Genomic DNA, 13,312 nt, shown 5'->3' on the forward strand with positions numbered 1-13,312 from the left:
TGTTCAAACAACATGCTACGTGTTTTTTTCAGCTAAACATTATAGCTTAGTGTGTCATGTGAACCACTCCTAACTATGGTGGCTACAGAACCATGGTTTAAACACATTCACTAAGCATTTGCTGCAAAGCCATGGCTTAGCATGTTGTCTGAACAGTCCCTGTATAAGACAAATTGTTAGAACGTTTCTCCCCGCTCCCACTTGCATTCAGCCAGCCCTGTCCCTCCCATTTTATAGACTAATGTAGGCGCCTCAGGCAGCAAATTTTGGGAGTTATGAAAGAGCAGCACATTTACTAGCTGTATTTTTAATGACAGGAAGGGAGAGAGGTTCTTGTGGGATTTTCCGGCTCAGGTGCCAAAATAAATAAGCTGGCCTTGGGTGCTATACACTTTGGCTTGGGGTGGGGACATTTTCTGCTCTGCCTCAGCGAGCAAAATGTCTTGGTTTGGCCCTGCCTTCAGCTCTCTGCACGTGCCCTTTAGGATGAGCCAGCAGGCAGTGGCATCTGAACTCATGAAGCTGATAATCAGGGGATCATTTGGCAATGTCCAACCTTGTAGGGCTGGCCCAAAATAACAAGAAGTGATTCACTACTGTTTCACCCGTCTCAAAGTTTGCTGCCTGGATTCACCTTTTTCTCTTGGGGTGGGTGGGGTGTAGAAGTTAAGCTCAAAAAAGGAAGCAAAAGAAAGAATGGCTGCTATAATGGAAAAATATGTTTGCTGCTCCTTGGTGGTGGGGTGGGTGTTGGCTGGCTTTTCCCCAGATTCTAGCCATGCCACCTGGTGCCCTTTAGTACCATTAGCTGCTGGCCCACATTCCCAGCTTTCATTTTAAAAGGCCAGGAGTTGAAAAGCTTTTCAGCACTGAGGGCCACATGTGAAGGTGTGTGTGCGCACGCGCGTAGACACCAGAGATCATGATATAAATTGCTCTTTCCTTGCTACTAGAAGCAACAGGTAAGGAGTGATCTGTTTTAGGATCTCTGTGGGAGGGAGAGGAGAGTGCCGGTGGGGAGAATTTGTCAGCAGTGGGGGCAAAGGACAGGGCCCTGCAGGGGGCCCTGGGGAGACTGCAGGTTGTGCACACCTGCCCTAGCCCTTCTAGAACCAGAGGAACAAGTCAGAGTGTGCATGCTTTATTCTGCCCAATTGTTTTATGAGAAATTGGACTGCTCCTGCCTTTCAGTGTTTTTAGTCAATGGGTGAAGGCACAGCAGCTATGATAGACATGAAGGGAGCAGAAATCCATTGAGATTTAAAGAGAGATAGAGGGTGACAAACCAGCTGTCTGTAGAAAAGACTTCCTGGATAATTTTAAATCTGTGTACCAGTATGGTGTCATGGTTAAAATGTTGGATTGGGAGACCTAGATTCTAGGCTCCGCTTGACTATGAAATTTCCTGGGTGACTTTGGGCCAGTCACTGATCTGCAGCCTAACCTACCTCACAGGGTTGCTGGGAGGATAAAATAGAGAGGAAGAGAGTCATGTAAGCTGTCTTGGGCTCCTTGGATGAAAGGTGGAATACAAATGTAACAGAGAAAGACACTGTTTCTGTCGTGTAAAAACAATTGAGGAATGTAGAATTTAGTGTAGCTGTGATTGGATAGTAGCATACCCAAGGCAAAATAAAAGATAGCAGCAAAAACTGGACTGTATGCCCTTTTAAAATTCCACTCTTATTTCATGCAAAAAAGAAGAAAAGAAAGTCTCCCTCCCCCCAAGTATGTGAACATTTTATAAATGACCCTGGTAGAAATACACTGATGTTCATCTTATACTCCTATTGTAGGGGGTGGGGTTGAGGAAGGGGGTGGCACTGTGTCTGAGGGAGCATAGTTACATCAACCTTGCAAAGTAGACCAGTGCTCTTAGTTATTCTCATATTGCTGGGAAGTCGGGGGCGGGGGAGAGAGTAGTGCATGACAATCTTGCAGTGGAGTTCAGTGTTGTTCCTCCTCCTCCTGAAGTATTGGGTGGTGGAATATTGGGGTGCCTTTTTCACCATGTTCAAAGAGTCCTTGTGCCTCCTTGGTTGAATAGTTGAGAGAAAAACACTCTGCACACACTCTGCTCTGGGATAGTATTTGTGCATTTCTAGATTTACTTCATTTTTAGCACAGAAAATGAAGGGAGCTGATGTCCCATTAATTTAACAGTAGTTTTATATACATAAATACATTTAGTAAAATGTCTCCCTGCTGCAGTACACGTGTGTGCGTGTGTGTATGAGAGAGAGAGAGAGAGAGAGAGAGAGAGAGAGATCATTTAAGGGATGGTTTGGTTCAGTATCACTTTGAAAACTCTTTCCCCCACACCTCATTCACATTAAAAAAAGATGATTACATTGTATTGATAAAAAGATCTGTAATACAAACCCATGGATCTTGCTCCCGAGTAAATGAGATGATTCTGAATCCTTGCACTGCAGGCACTTGTGTCTGTCAGCCTGCCTTGGACAATGCTGAAAAGCAACTTGCCTGTTTTAACTCTCCTGCAGACAGAAGCAGCTGCAGCGAGAACATAAGGCTGAGCGACCTTTTCCTGTGTGGTTTGCTAATGCCTAGGCAACCAGACAAAGCATGCTTCCGCTTACTAGGAGTCCTTTCTCACGCTGTTAGCCACGCCCTCAAGCACTCCTTGTTTGCCGGGGTCGAAACAGCAAACCAGCCAATTAATCAGCAAAATAAAGGTAGGTCTGGGGAATTCACTGCAATGTTTCTCCTTGAATTACTGGCTCAATTTCATGAATTTTTAGTCAAATTGTTGTTTCTCACCAGCCCAAACAGCCAGGTTTGTTTGGACTACTGAGCCCTTCTGGACTTTAAAGATTAACACCAACATCTTGAATTGACCCTGGACAGCAACTGCCAAGCAGCACAGGTCTTTTGGGACAGATGTCCCAATACTGTGTACCTGTTAGCAGCTCTCTGTCGTATTTTGCACAACTGGCAGCTTCTGGAGGCTTTCCAAGGGTAGCCCCATGAAGAGCACATTACAGTAGTCTAAGCAGGGAAGTGGGTGGACCAGCAAGCTGAAAGGTCGCTGGACCACCTCTGCGGACCCTTGTTTTATAAATAATAATAATAATTAAAAGGGAGTGGATATTCTGAGAGGAAGGGAGCACCCTGTTCCTCCCCTCTTGTCCCCCCCCCCATTTAGCTGTAAATGCAAAAAGTACAAAATGTAGGCCAACATAAAAACAGCTTTAAGGGTGACAACTAAAAGAGGGGTGGGCAGAAGATAGATCTCCAGATATTTAGAACTTCAACTTCCAGAAGCTGTTGTCAGCATGGTCATTCATCAGAAATGCTGGGAGCTGAATTCTCAAACATCTGGAGATCTACTTTCTGCCCACCTAAACTAGAATGCAGCAGCCTAAGAAACAATCCCTGTCTGCTAGGTCCTATAATCCCTGCCTTTTAGGCAACCTGTGGCCCTCAGCCTCATATCACACATCCCTCTGCATAACTTCAAAAGTCGTCAGCTCAAACCTCTGGGAAGAGCAATCTGTACCTCCCTTGGGAGACCACTGGGCAAGGAAGAAAACAAAAAGGGAAGGTGGCAGATGAGAGAAGGGGGTGGCAGAAAGAGTAAGTGGTGACCCCACACAGTTTGGGCTCGGCTCCTGTCTACCACTGGTTTCAGCCTCACCCACCATCAGCATGTTGCCTCAGACAGATCACTCCCAAGGGTTTGTCAGAAGACACTGCCCAGTAATGAGGCAAATATTCAAGGCCGAGGTTGACGTGGCCCTGCTCAAATGCCTCAAAGCAGAATGAAGGAAGTAGTCCTGCTCAACTGAGCGAGAAGCCCTGCTCAAATGCTTGTGAGGACAACTGAGGCAGGCATCGCCACCTTGAGCAGGACTCCCCCACCTCAGGTTTACTTGCTCCCCACTAGGGATGTTGGAGAAGGCTGTTGGGACTGCATTTTGAAGGGAACCAGCTTAATCTGCACACGATTATCTTTCAGATTGCGCAGTGGTCTGAATTTTGCAGTGTAGCTCTCATTATTCCAGACATAAGAGTATTTTACGAACAAAAAGAAAAGCGTATGTACAATTCAAATGTGAGCTTTCATGGGTTTTTTTATTTTGTTTTTAAATTCACAGAAAACGGGATGGAACTGATTTTCAATTGAACTGACACAGGCCAGATATAGACTGATCCACCCAGACCTTTTCCCCATTCAGCCCTCTGTCAGCAATTATAGTGTTTTCTTTCACAAAGGAAGAAAAGCTTCACCTTCTGGCAGAAGGAGGATGTAGGAGCTGGTGGACGGCTCCCTTGAAGATAGGAGACTCTGACTGGGCCTCTTCTTCCCAGGGGCCAGAAGTACTAAAAACTGGGGATGGGTGACTAAACAATGTTTGTGCCCATTGCGGTTCTGTGAATTCTTCATGGAAGCTCATTTAACCACATGTTCCCCAAAAGACTAAAGTGCAAAAATGCAGATTTGGGGGGGGGAGTTGCACAAGTGTGCACTCTTGAACATGAACAGAAGTTTGGGAAATTGGGAAAATTCCCCAAGAACTGCACTCCTGCTCATGAACAAGACATGTCCGCATGATTTGCAAACAGGAACAAAATTCTCATACTAGATGGACCCTTGGTCTGATCTAGCATGGCACTTCTTATGTTCTTATTAGGGATGTGCTCCGCTCCGATTAGGAGTGTAGAAGCAGTAGAGGATTGGCCTGCTCCGCCTTACCCAGAGGCGGAGTAGGAGCGGACCGCGGACCCCCTAGAAGCAAGGCGAAGAGAAGCGGCCATTTTTCGGAGCTCCGAGTTCAGGCGGAGCGCTCCAGTCGCCATCTTGAAAACATTTCGCCATAGGATTGCATTGTGGCAAATAATCGCGCATAACTACGTTGTTTTTGAAGCTATCATTCTGAAAATACTTGTGCACAGAGAGTCGTGGATGGGGGTCATTTTGAGACCACTCTCAACTTTCTGCATCGTACGGGTCGCGGGCTATATTTTTGTGAAAATCGGGTCAACCGCGCGGCTCAAACTGCGTTTTCGGCTTTTCGCCCATAGGATTGCATTGAGGGAAAGAATCGGGGATAACTGGGGGGGGGGTTTAAGCTATCATTCTGAAAATTCTTGTGCACAGAGAGTCGTGGATGGGGGTCATTTTGAGACCACTCTCAACTTTCTGCATCGTACGGGTCGCGGGCTATATTTTTGTGAAAATCGGGTCAACCGCGCGGCTCAAACTGCGTTTTCGGCTTTTCGCCCATAGGATTGCATTGAGGGAAAGAATCGGGGATAACTGGGGGGGGGTTTAAGCTATCATTCTGAAAATTCTTGTGCACAGAGAGTCGTGGATGGGGGTCATTTTGAGACCACTCTCAACTTTCTGCATCGTACGGGTCGCGGGCTAGAAGTTTTTAAAAAATCGGCGGGAAAAATACCTTTTTCAAAGGGCTGAGGGGCAGAGTCAGCTCCCGGTCATGATGATCCCAAAGTTGGAGGAGGGCATAGGCAAAACAGGTAACTTGGGATTCTGGGAAACTTCTCTTTCTTCATCTGAACGGGCTTTTCCCCGTGTTTTTTAACACACCTCGCAGGGATGTTGTGTGTGGGGTGCCCGATTTTCAAAAATTCGCCAAAAATCAGGGGATGATGGGATTGCTTTGAAACTTGGCATGCGTGTGTATATCCCCATGAGGTGTCATGGTGCCAAACATGAGGTTTCTAACTTGAACAGAAAAAAAGTTGTATAATTTTTTAGCTTTCAATGCAAGCCTATGGGGGGGGGAAACGGAGCTCCGGGCGGAGCGGAGCGGAAGTGGGCGGAGCGGGGGCAGGGCGGAGCGGCCCGATCCGAAAAATGGCGGATCTGCAAGTGAAGCGGAGCGGGGGGTCCGTGCACACCCCTAGTTCTTATTCATACTAAGAATATCTATGATCTTGGAAGAAAAAATAGTCGTCTAGTGTGATTTCCATCCGACTGCTAGAAAGGAGGAGAAGCCTCATAGATCTCTCCCACCTTCGAAGGGCCTTCCACCACCTGCTACACTGTCTCCCTGTCCAAAGGTGTGGCTCCCCCCTCTTGATGGAGATGGATGATTGGGGAACCTCTAGCCTATGAGGAAAAGAAAGAGTTCCACATCTCTCAGTCCAGACCTCTTAATCTCCCCAAGGTTGCACCCCATCATCAGCCCCTGAAGGCACCACCACTGTTAAAGCATAGAGGTATGGCGGCAGTGGGAAAAAAGCAGTGGTGGAGCAGTAGCTATGATGCCAAAACCTGGTCCAAGTTCCCACCACCACACTCACACACATACACCATCACTTTACAAGTGGAGACCTCCCGAGGGAACACTTTGCTAGAGCTAGAACTAAGCCAATATTGCTGTAGTCAGAAATCTAGATCTGAGAAAGTAATTGAACCATATTTACTATTGGACAACAGTGCAGAATCCAGCTACTGTCCTTTGGCTAGTGCAGAAAAGCTTTTCTCTCTCTGTGGGCTACCACTCACAGCAAATCCTTTATTCAAGGGACAGCAGGGTATGTACCTGATGGAACAAGAGCAAATCGCTTTGATACATAGGGACAGTTGTTTATCTCAGAGGTGTTTCAAGATATCTTATTCCCGTGTGCTTTCTATAATTTACTCCCACTAAATACCAAGAGAACATCTTTTGTCATAAATTGTTTCTGACATATTGTTCTTTTCGGGCGTCAGTTTTCTAAAATTATCTTGTAATGTGTCATGGAAAAAAAGATGTGGCCCCTTAGATCGAATAGGCCGCAGTTCAGATGTCAAAAAGTTTTCATTTGGACAGGAAATGTCTGTTCGTGGCATAGACTCAGAATCGGATCCCAGCAATTAACTCTTGAATGTAATGGGAAGAGATGTGAATGCCACACTCCGATAACCTGCTATTTTGCTTCGCTAATTTATATTCTTACTTTGTTTGCATATTCATTCTGAAAGCATCTGGTGAGGTTTTTGTTGTTGTTTGTTGGGTGGGCTTTTTGTGTGTGTCTGTTGAATAATAAGAAAAGACAGAAATCAAATTCAGCAGAATGCAAATTAAAAGCAACAAATGGGATTAAGCATGAAAATGACGGAATGGGGAGATGTCCCCCCCCTCCCCGCCTGAGTACTTTTTTTGGGTGATACATCAGCTTGAACGTGTCACAAATATTCAGTGCAGAGACATGGTTGTGAAGGTCATTGCATAGAGAATCAAGGAAAAGGCCCAAACAAGTCCACATCTGAATGATTGGACCCATCCAAACTCTCTTATTGAACCATGTCCTCCCACTCCTAATGTGAATGTTTTTGGGACAGACATTTCTGCTGGAGTTTGGGCTTGGCAGCATCATGTGAGTCTACCACACAGCTATGGTTCTCTTAGGAAGCTTTCTTATGCCAGGTCATTCTGTTTGTCCGTCTAGCCTGGTATTGACTTCACTGTCTGGTAATGGCTCTCCGGGGTCAGAAGTCTTCCCCATCATTTGCTACCTGACCCTTTGAAGTGTACATGCCAGGGATCAAACCTGGGACCTTCCGCATCCATAGCTTGTGCTCTGCCACTGAGCTATGGTCTCAAAATTCTATGGAGCAGATTTTTCTCCGTTGTAAACTTGTGGTGGTATCAGATATTGTGAGGCTGAAACTGGCAGCCCTGCAGGTCACTGGTTCCCCTACTCCTTGCTAGTTAAAGGAGGGAATTACAGTTAGTTCAAGCTGAGATACTTGCATAACAGCCTAGAACTCTCCTGGCCTGGGGAGACAGATGATGCCAATGCTTTATATAAATCACTCTCTTCATCTGGGCATCTTATCACTGAAAGAATATGCCAAGTTAACCCTCTGCACCAGCAGCCAACTAGCCATCCAGCTTCATGTTTGCTGTTTACCTGTTTGGCTGGCCTTGGACTTGAGCATCAGGTATTTGCACTGTGGCAAATGCTTGTCCCTGACATAAATAACAGCAAAGGTCAGTATTTAGCAGATGCAAAATATGTGGAGTCTTCTTCTTCTTCTTCTTCTTCTTCTTCTTCTTCTTCTTCTTCTTCTTCTTCTTTTATATAGCACCATCAATGTACATGGTGCTGTACAGAGTAAAATAGTAAATAGCAAGACCCTGCCGCATAGGCTTACATTCTAATAAAATCATAATAAAACAATAAGGAGGGGAAGAGAATGCAAACAGGCACAGGGTAGGGTAAACAGGCACTGGGTAGGGTAAAACTAACAGTATAAAGTCAGAACAAAATCAAGTTTTAAAAGCTTTAGGAAAAAGAAAAGTTTTTAGCTGAGCTTTAAAAGCTGTGGTTGAACTTGTAGTTCTCAAATGTTCTGGAAGAGCGTTCCAGGCATAAGGGGCAGCAGAAGAAAATGGACGAAGCCGAGCAAGGGAAGTAGAGACCCTTGGGCAGGCGAGAAACATGGCATCAGAGGAGCGAAGAGCACGAGCGGGGCAATAGTGTGAGATGAGGGAGGAGAGATAGGAAGGAGCTAGACAGTGAAAAGCTTTGTAGGTCAACAGGAGAAGTTTATATTGGATTCTGAAGTGAATTGGAAGCCAATGAAGAGATTTCAGGAGTGGAGTTACATGGTCAGAGCGGCGAGCCAAGAAGATGATCTTAGCAGCAGAGTGGTGAACAGAAACCAACGGACTGATGTGAGAAGAAGGAAGGCCAGTGAGAAGAAGGTTGCAGTAGTCCAACCGAGAAATAACCAATGCATGAACAAGAGTCTTGGCAGAAGAGACAGACAAAAATGATCGAATCTTGGCAATATTATACAGGAAAAAATGACAGGATTTAGCTACTGTCTCAATATGAGGAATAAAGGAGAGCGAGGAATCAAATATAAAGCCAAGACTACGAGCTTCCTTGACTGGAGTAAGTGTAACATCATTGACAGTAAGAGAAAATGAGAGATGAGGAGAAGGTTTAGGAGGAAAAACAAGCAATTCAGTCTTTGGCATATTAAGTTTCAAACGACGATGAAGCAACCAAGCTGAGATATCTGAAAGACATGCCGAGATACGATCGTGAAAGATCCGGAGATGAAAGATATAATTGTGTATCATCGGCATACAGATGATATTGGAGGCCATGAGACTGAATAAGATTACCCAAGGGCAACATGTATAAAGAAAACAACAACGGACCAAGCACCAAGCCTTGCGGAACCCCTACTGAAAGGGGAAAAGAAGAAGACGAGTTGCCATTAGCCAACACGCTGAAAAAGCGACCCGCTAGATAGGAGGCAAACCAGTTATAGACAGAGCCACAAAATCCAAGGTCATGAAGGGAATCTAAAAGAAGATCATGATCAACCGTGTCAAAGGCTGCAGTTAGATCAAGGAGAATAAGAACGGAATAATGGCCTTTAGACTTTTCAGTAAGAAGATAATTGGTAATCTTAGTAAGGGCTGTTTCAGTGGAATGCAAAGGACGGAATGCCTTGCATAACTATCCAGTACAGTGGTGGACAGCAGCTATGGGGCATGTGTTTTGGGTTGATGACAGGTGAGCTTGTCATCACAAAAGTTAATTGGGCTGTACCTTCCTTTAATCCAAACAGCGTCCTTCAGACATGATGGAGTATGTCGGAGGTACGTGCTGAATCTAAAATGTGTGCCCCCTCTCTCGCCTTCACCACATAACACATGCCTTGGCCTTCAGCAACATACAGTACTATCAGTAGGTTGTAAGTTTTGTGTCCTGATTTAGCATATGGTTTCACCTGATAAACTAATGGGCAGTCCGGGATAGACACAAGAACATCAGTGATATATATATATATATATTTTTAACAACTGAGGAGGTTTTCCTTAATAGCCTGGAAACCTCTCTCTTTTGCTTTCACGATGTGATACCAATCAGAGCTAATGGGAGGGGCAGCTAAATAGCTTGCCGCATGTTTGAATTTGGGAGTCGAATAGGCCAATGAGAATTTAGAGCTGTGAATTTAGCAGGGGCAAGGGGTGTGGCTGCAAAAGCTCCATAATCTGTTACAGAATCCGAGGTTTTTTTGCCTGCTTTGATGTGCTCCTATTACGCTCTCCTTGTATTTTTCAAAATGAGATGGATATTGCAGCACACTCTTTCTCTGATCCAAAAGACACTAAAACCCATCAAGCTACCCTTGGATTTCTTCCCACTTTAGGAAATGGGGACCAATGTTTGATTGCCACTGTCCCAAGCTTCTCCATTATCCCCCTCCCCAAAAACGCTCCTGGGAAAGATCCAATTTAATGACATGACACTGTTCTGACAGGAGCTTCTGGGGAATGAAAGGTGATGGCCAAGTGGTAAGTGGGTAAGTGGGTAAGTGGGTGGTAAGTGGGAATAGAAAATGGTGGTTGACAAGTGGCAGTTGCTGGTAGGAACACTAGGCAGTGGTGGTGAGTTTCATCCCCCCACCCTCCCAAATTTTGCCCCCTCCCATGAAAAGTTGGTGACATTTTCATTTAGCACTAACCCAACCTCCTGAATTCTGTGTTAATTTGGGGTGTTAACTTTTCCAGCAAGTGTTTGAACTGCCTGCATTGTGTTACAGAGGATGTAGTTTAATGATGTCATGTGGCTGCCACAGCAGGTGGTGGAAATGCCCCAGAGTGTCTGAGGCCTTAGCTAGACCTAAGGTTTATCCCGGGGTCATCCCTGCCTGCTCCCGGGATTCCCTGTGTGTCATTTACATGAACAGGGATGACCCCGGGACAATCCTGGGATAAACCTTAGGTCTAGCTAAGGCCTGAGTGATGGTCAACTAGTGATCCGTTTTTTCAAGTTGTGCTTGACAAGTACCAGTGTGAAGAAAAGTCTTACTCCATGAGGCTTCCTTTGTGCGTCACAGAACTGACAATATTTGGTCTGCCAGACTTTGCCTGTACATTTGTGGGTTTTGTTGTTGTTGTTCTTTTATTAATTTTAATTATTTACATCAATGCACTTTTAATTACAGCCATTTATATGCTGACCCAGTTCTACTCCTATATAAAATGGCATTTAAGTCCAAAAAACTGTCCCAGAATGTGGATGAGTGGGTGCATTTCAATGCACATTTGAGCACTCATCCACTGAAAACAATACAGCATCCACACTCTGATGCACTTTTTGATATGCATCCAAATGATGGCTGCATTTAGGAAGAGGCCTTATATCGAGTCAAAAGATTGACCCAGCTGACTCAGTATTGTCTATATTGACTGGCAGTGGTTCTCCAGGGATTCTGACAAGAATTTTCTTAGCCCTAGCTGGAGAGGCCAAGCGTTGGACCTGAGGCCTTCAGCATGCAAAGCTGAGCTACTTCTGCTTCCAGGCATTTATTTATTTATTTATTACATTTTTATACCACCCAAAAGCCGAAGCTCTCTGGGCGGTTCAGAAAAATTAAAACCATAATAAAGCAACCAACATGTTAAAAGCACAAATACAAAATACAGTATAAAAAGCACAACCAGGATAAAACCACACAATAAAATTGATATAAGATTAAAATACAGAGTTAGAACAGTAAAATTTAAATTTAAGTTAAATTTAAGTGTTAAAATACTGAGAGAATAAAAAGGTCTTCAGCTGGCGACGAAAGGAGTACAGTGTAGGCGCCAGGCGGACCTCTCTGGGGAGCTCATTCCACAACCGGGGTGCCACAGCGGAGAAAGCCCTCCTCCTAGTAGCCACCTGCCTCACTTCCTTTGGCAGGGGCTCACGGAGAAGGGCCCCTGTAGATGATCTTAAGGTCCGGGTAGGTACATATGGGAGGAGGCGTTCCTTCAAATAACCTGGCCCCAAAACATTTAGGGCTTAAAATGTCTATACCAGCACTTTGAATACCAGACCTGGACTGGCAGCCAATGAAGTTGTAAAAGGACTGGCGTGATGTGATCTCGCCAGCCAGTCCCTGTTAGTAAACGGGCTGCCCTGTTTTGTACCAGCTGAAGCTTCCGGACCGTTTTCAAAGGCAGCCCCACGTATAACGCATTGCAGTAATCCAAACGAGAGGTTATCAGAGCATGGATAACTGTAGCTAGGCTGCCTCTGTCCAGATAAGGGCGTAGTTGGTATATCAACCTAAGCTGATAAAAGGTGCTCTGTCCTTCTCTGGATTAGGGCATTTGAATCACTTGCCTATGCCTGATTCTTTACTGAAATAATGTAAAGACACATAGCATAGCCCTAATTGGTTCAATGGAATTACAAAAGGACCCCAAACACAGCAAGTTGTGTGTGTCAGATAACAAAGAATTTATGGCCAGGCAGGCTAAGAAATGAAAGAAGGAGGGGAGGCTGGACTCTAAACTTTCATTTCAAAGAAGGTGCCACTGGCAAAAACATTAAAGCAACTGAAGAACAAAAAGAAGCCCACAAAGTTACTAATGTACATTACTATCTTCTACCACCTCATAGGGTTGTTGTGCTGATCAAGTGGTGCGAGTAGTGGGAGAGCAATGAATCCCCCCTTGAACTTTCTGGAGGAAAAGCGGGCAATGAAATAAATACATTTTTAGAACAAATAATAATATTTAGAACATTTCTTGGCCGCCTGTCAGGGAAGAAGTCCTCACAAGTTGGCTTAGTTAAAACATTAAAAGCAATAATGAAAAGCAATAAAAAACATAATCACAATAAAATAGCAATTAAAAACAATAAAAACAACAATAAAACTAAATCAGTGACTAACCGAAGACTGGTTAAAATGATGGTGTGTTCTCTGTGTGTGTGTGTGTGTCTGAGAGAGAGAGAGAGAGAGAGAGAGTGTCTACTGTACATCACAGCTAATGACATATGTGACAACTAATCACATCACTTACCAGTGTCCATATTAACAACATGTTGAGTATAACATGTGGACTGGACCTATGAGAGATTTTTTGCCAGTAGCCAGTGATGCCCCGACCACCTTCACTCCTATAACTGGGCTAGACACAGCTGCTACTTCAAACAGGCCTGAGGGAAATGCATTACTGCAGCCAGTGTGTCGGGGAGAGGGTGGTTCTTCTGAGTTCAATTACAATCCCTAGCAGTTTAAATGATAGTTGCTGTGCCATAATCTAAAATAAATTGCTTTTCACAAGAAGCCATGTAAGCTTTTGCACTGCGATGCTGAAGACGCTCCTGCTTTTTATCTCATCTGAAATTCAAGCAGCACCAACAGCCTTGCCTTTGAACTTGCTTCCTTACCTCAAAGAGAATTAGCCTCTTCACTGGGGCTCTTTTTATACCTGGTGTTTACATTTAAGAAAACAATATTCTCCAAGGGTTTAAATTGTCCTCCCTGCACACATACAAATATGTCAGTCTCTCCTTGTCATCGGTTCTACAGACT

At 44.6% G+C, this 13,312-nt stretch overlaps 1 protein-coding gene across 1 annotated transcript in view; it reads left to right on the forward strand.

Moving 5' to 3' along the window:
• The first annotated feature begins 2,632 nt into the window (after positions 1-2,632).
• FHIT (fragile histidine triad diadenosine triphosphatase) overlaps positions 2,633-13,312 on the forward strand; it is an 866,513-nt gene continuing 855,833 nt past the window's right edge. The window contains exon 1 of the mRNA XM_063123429.1: positions 2,633-2,696. The gene's annotated coding sequence lies outside the window, so the exon portion shown is untranslated. The remainder of the gene's footprint in view (positions 2,697-13,312) is intronic.

Source organism: Elgaria multicarinata, chromosome 3, assembly GCF_023053635.1.
Source record: "Elgaria multicarinata webbii isolate HBS135686 ecotype San Diego chromosome 3, rElgMul1.1.pri, whole genome shotgun sequence".
NCBI classification, from domain to species: domain Eukaryota; kingdom Metazoa; phylum Chordata; class Lepidosauria; order Squamata; family Anguidae; genus Elgaria; species Elgaria multicarinata.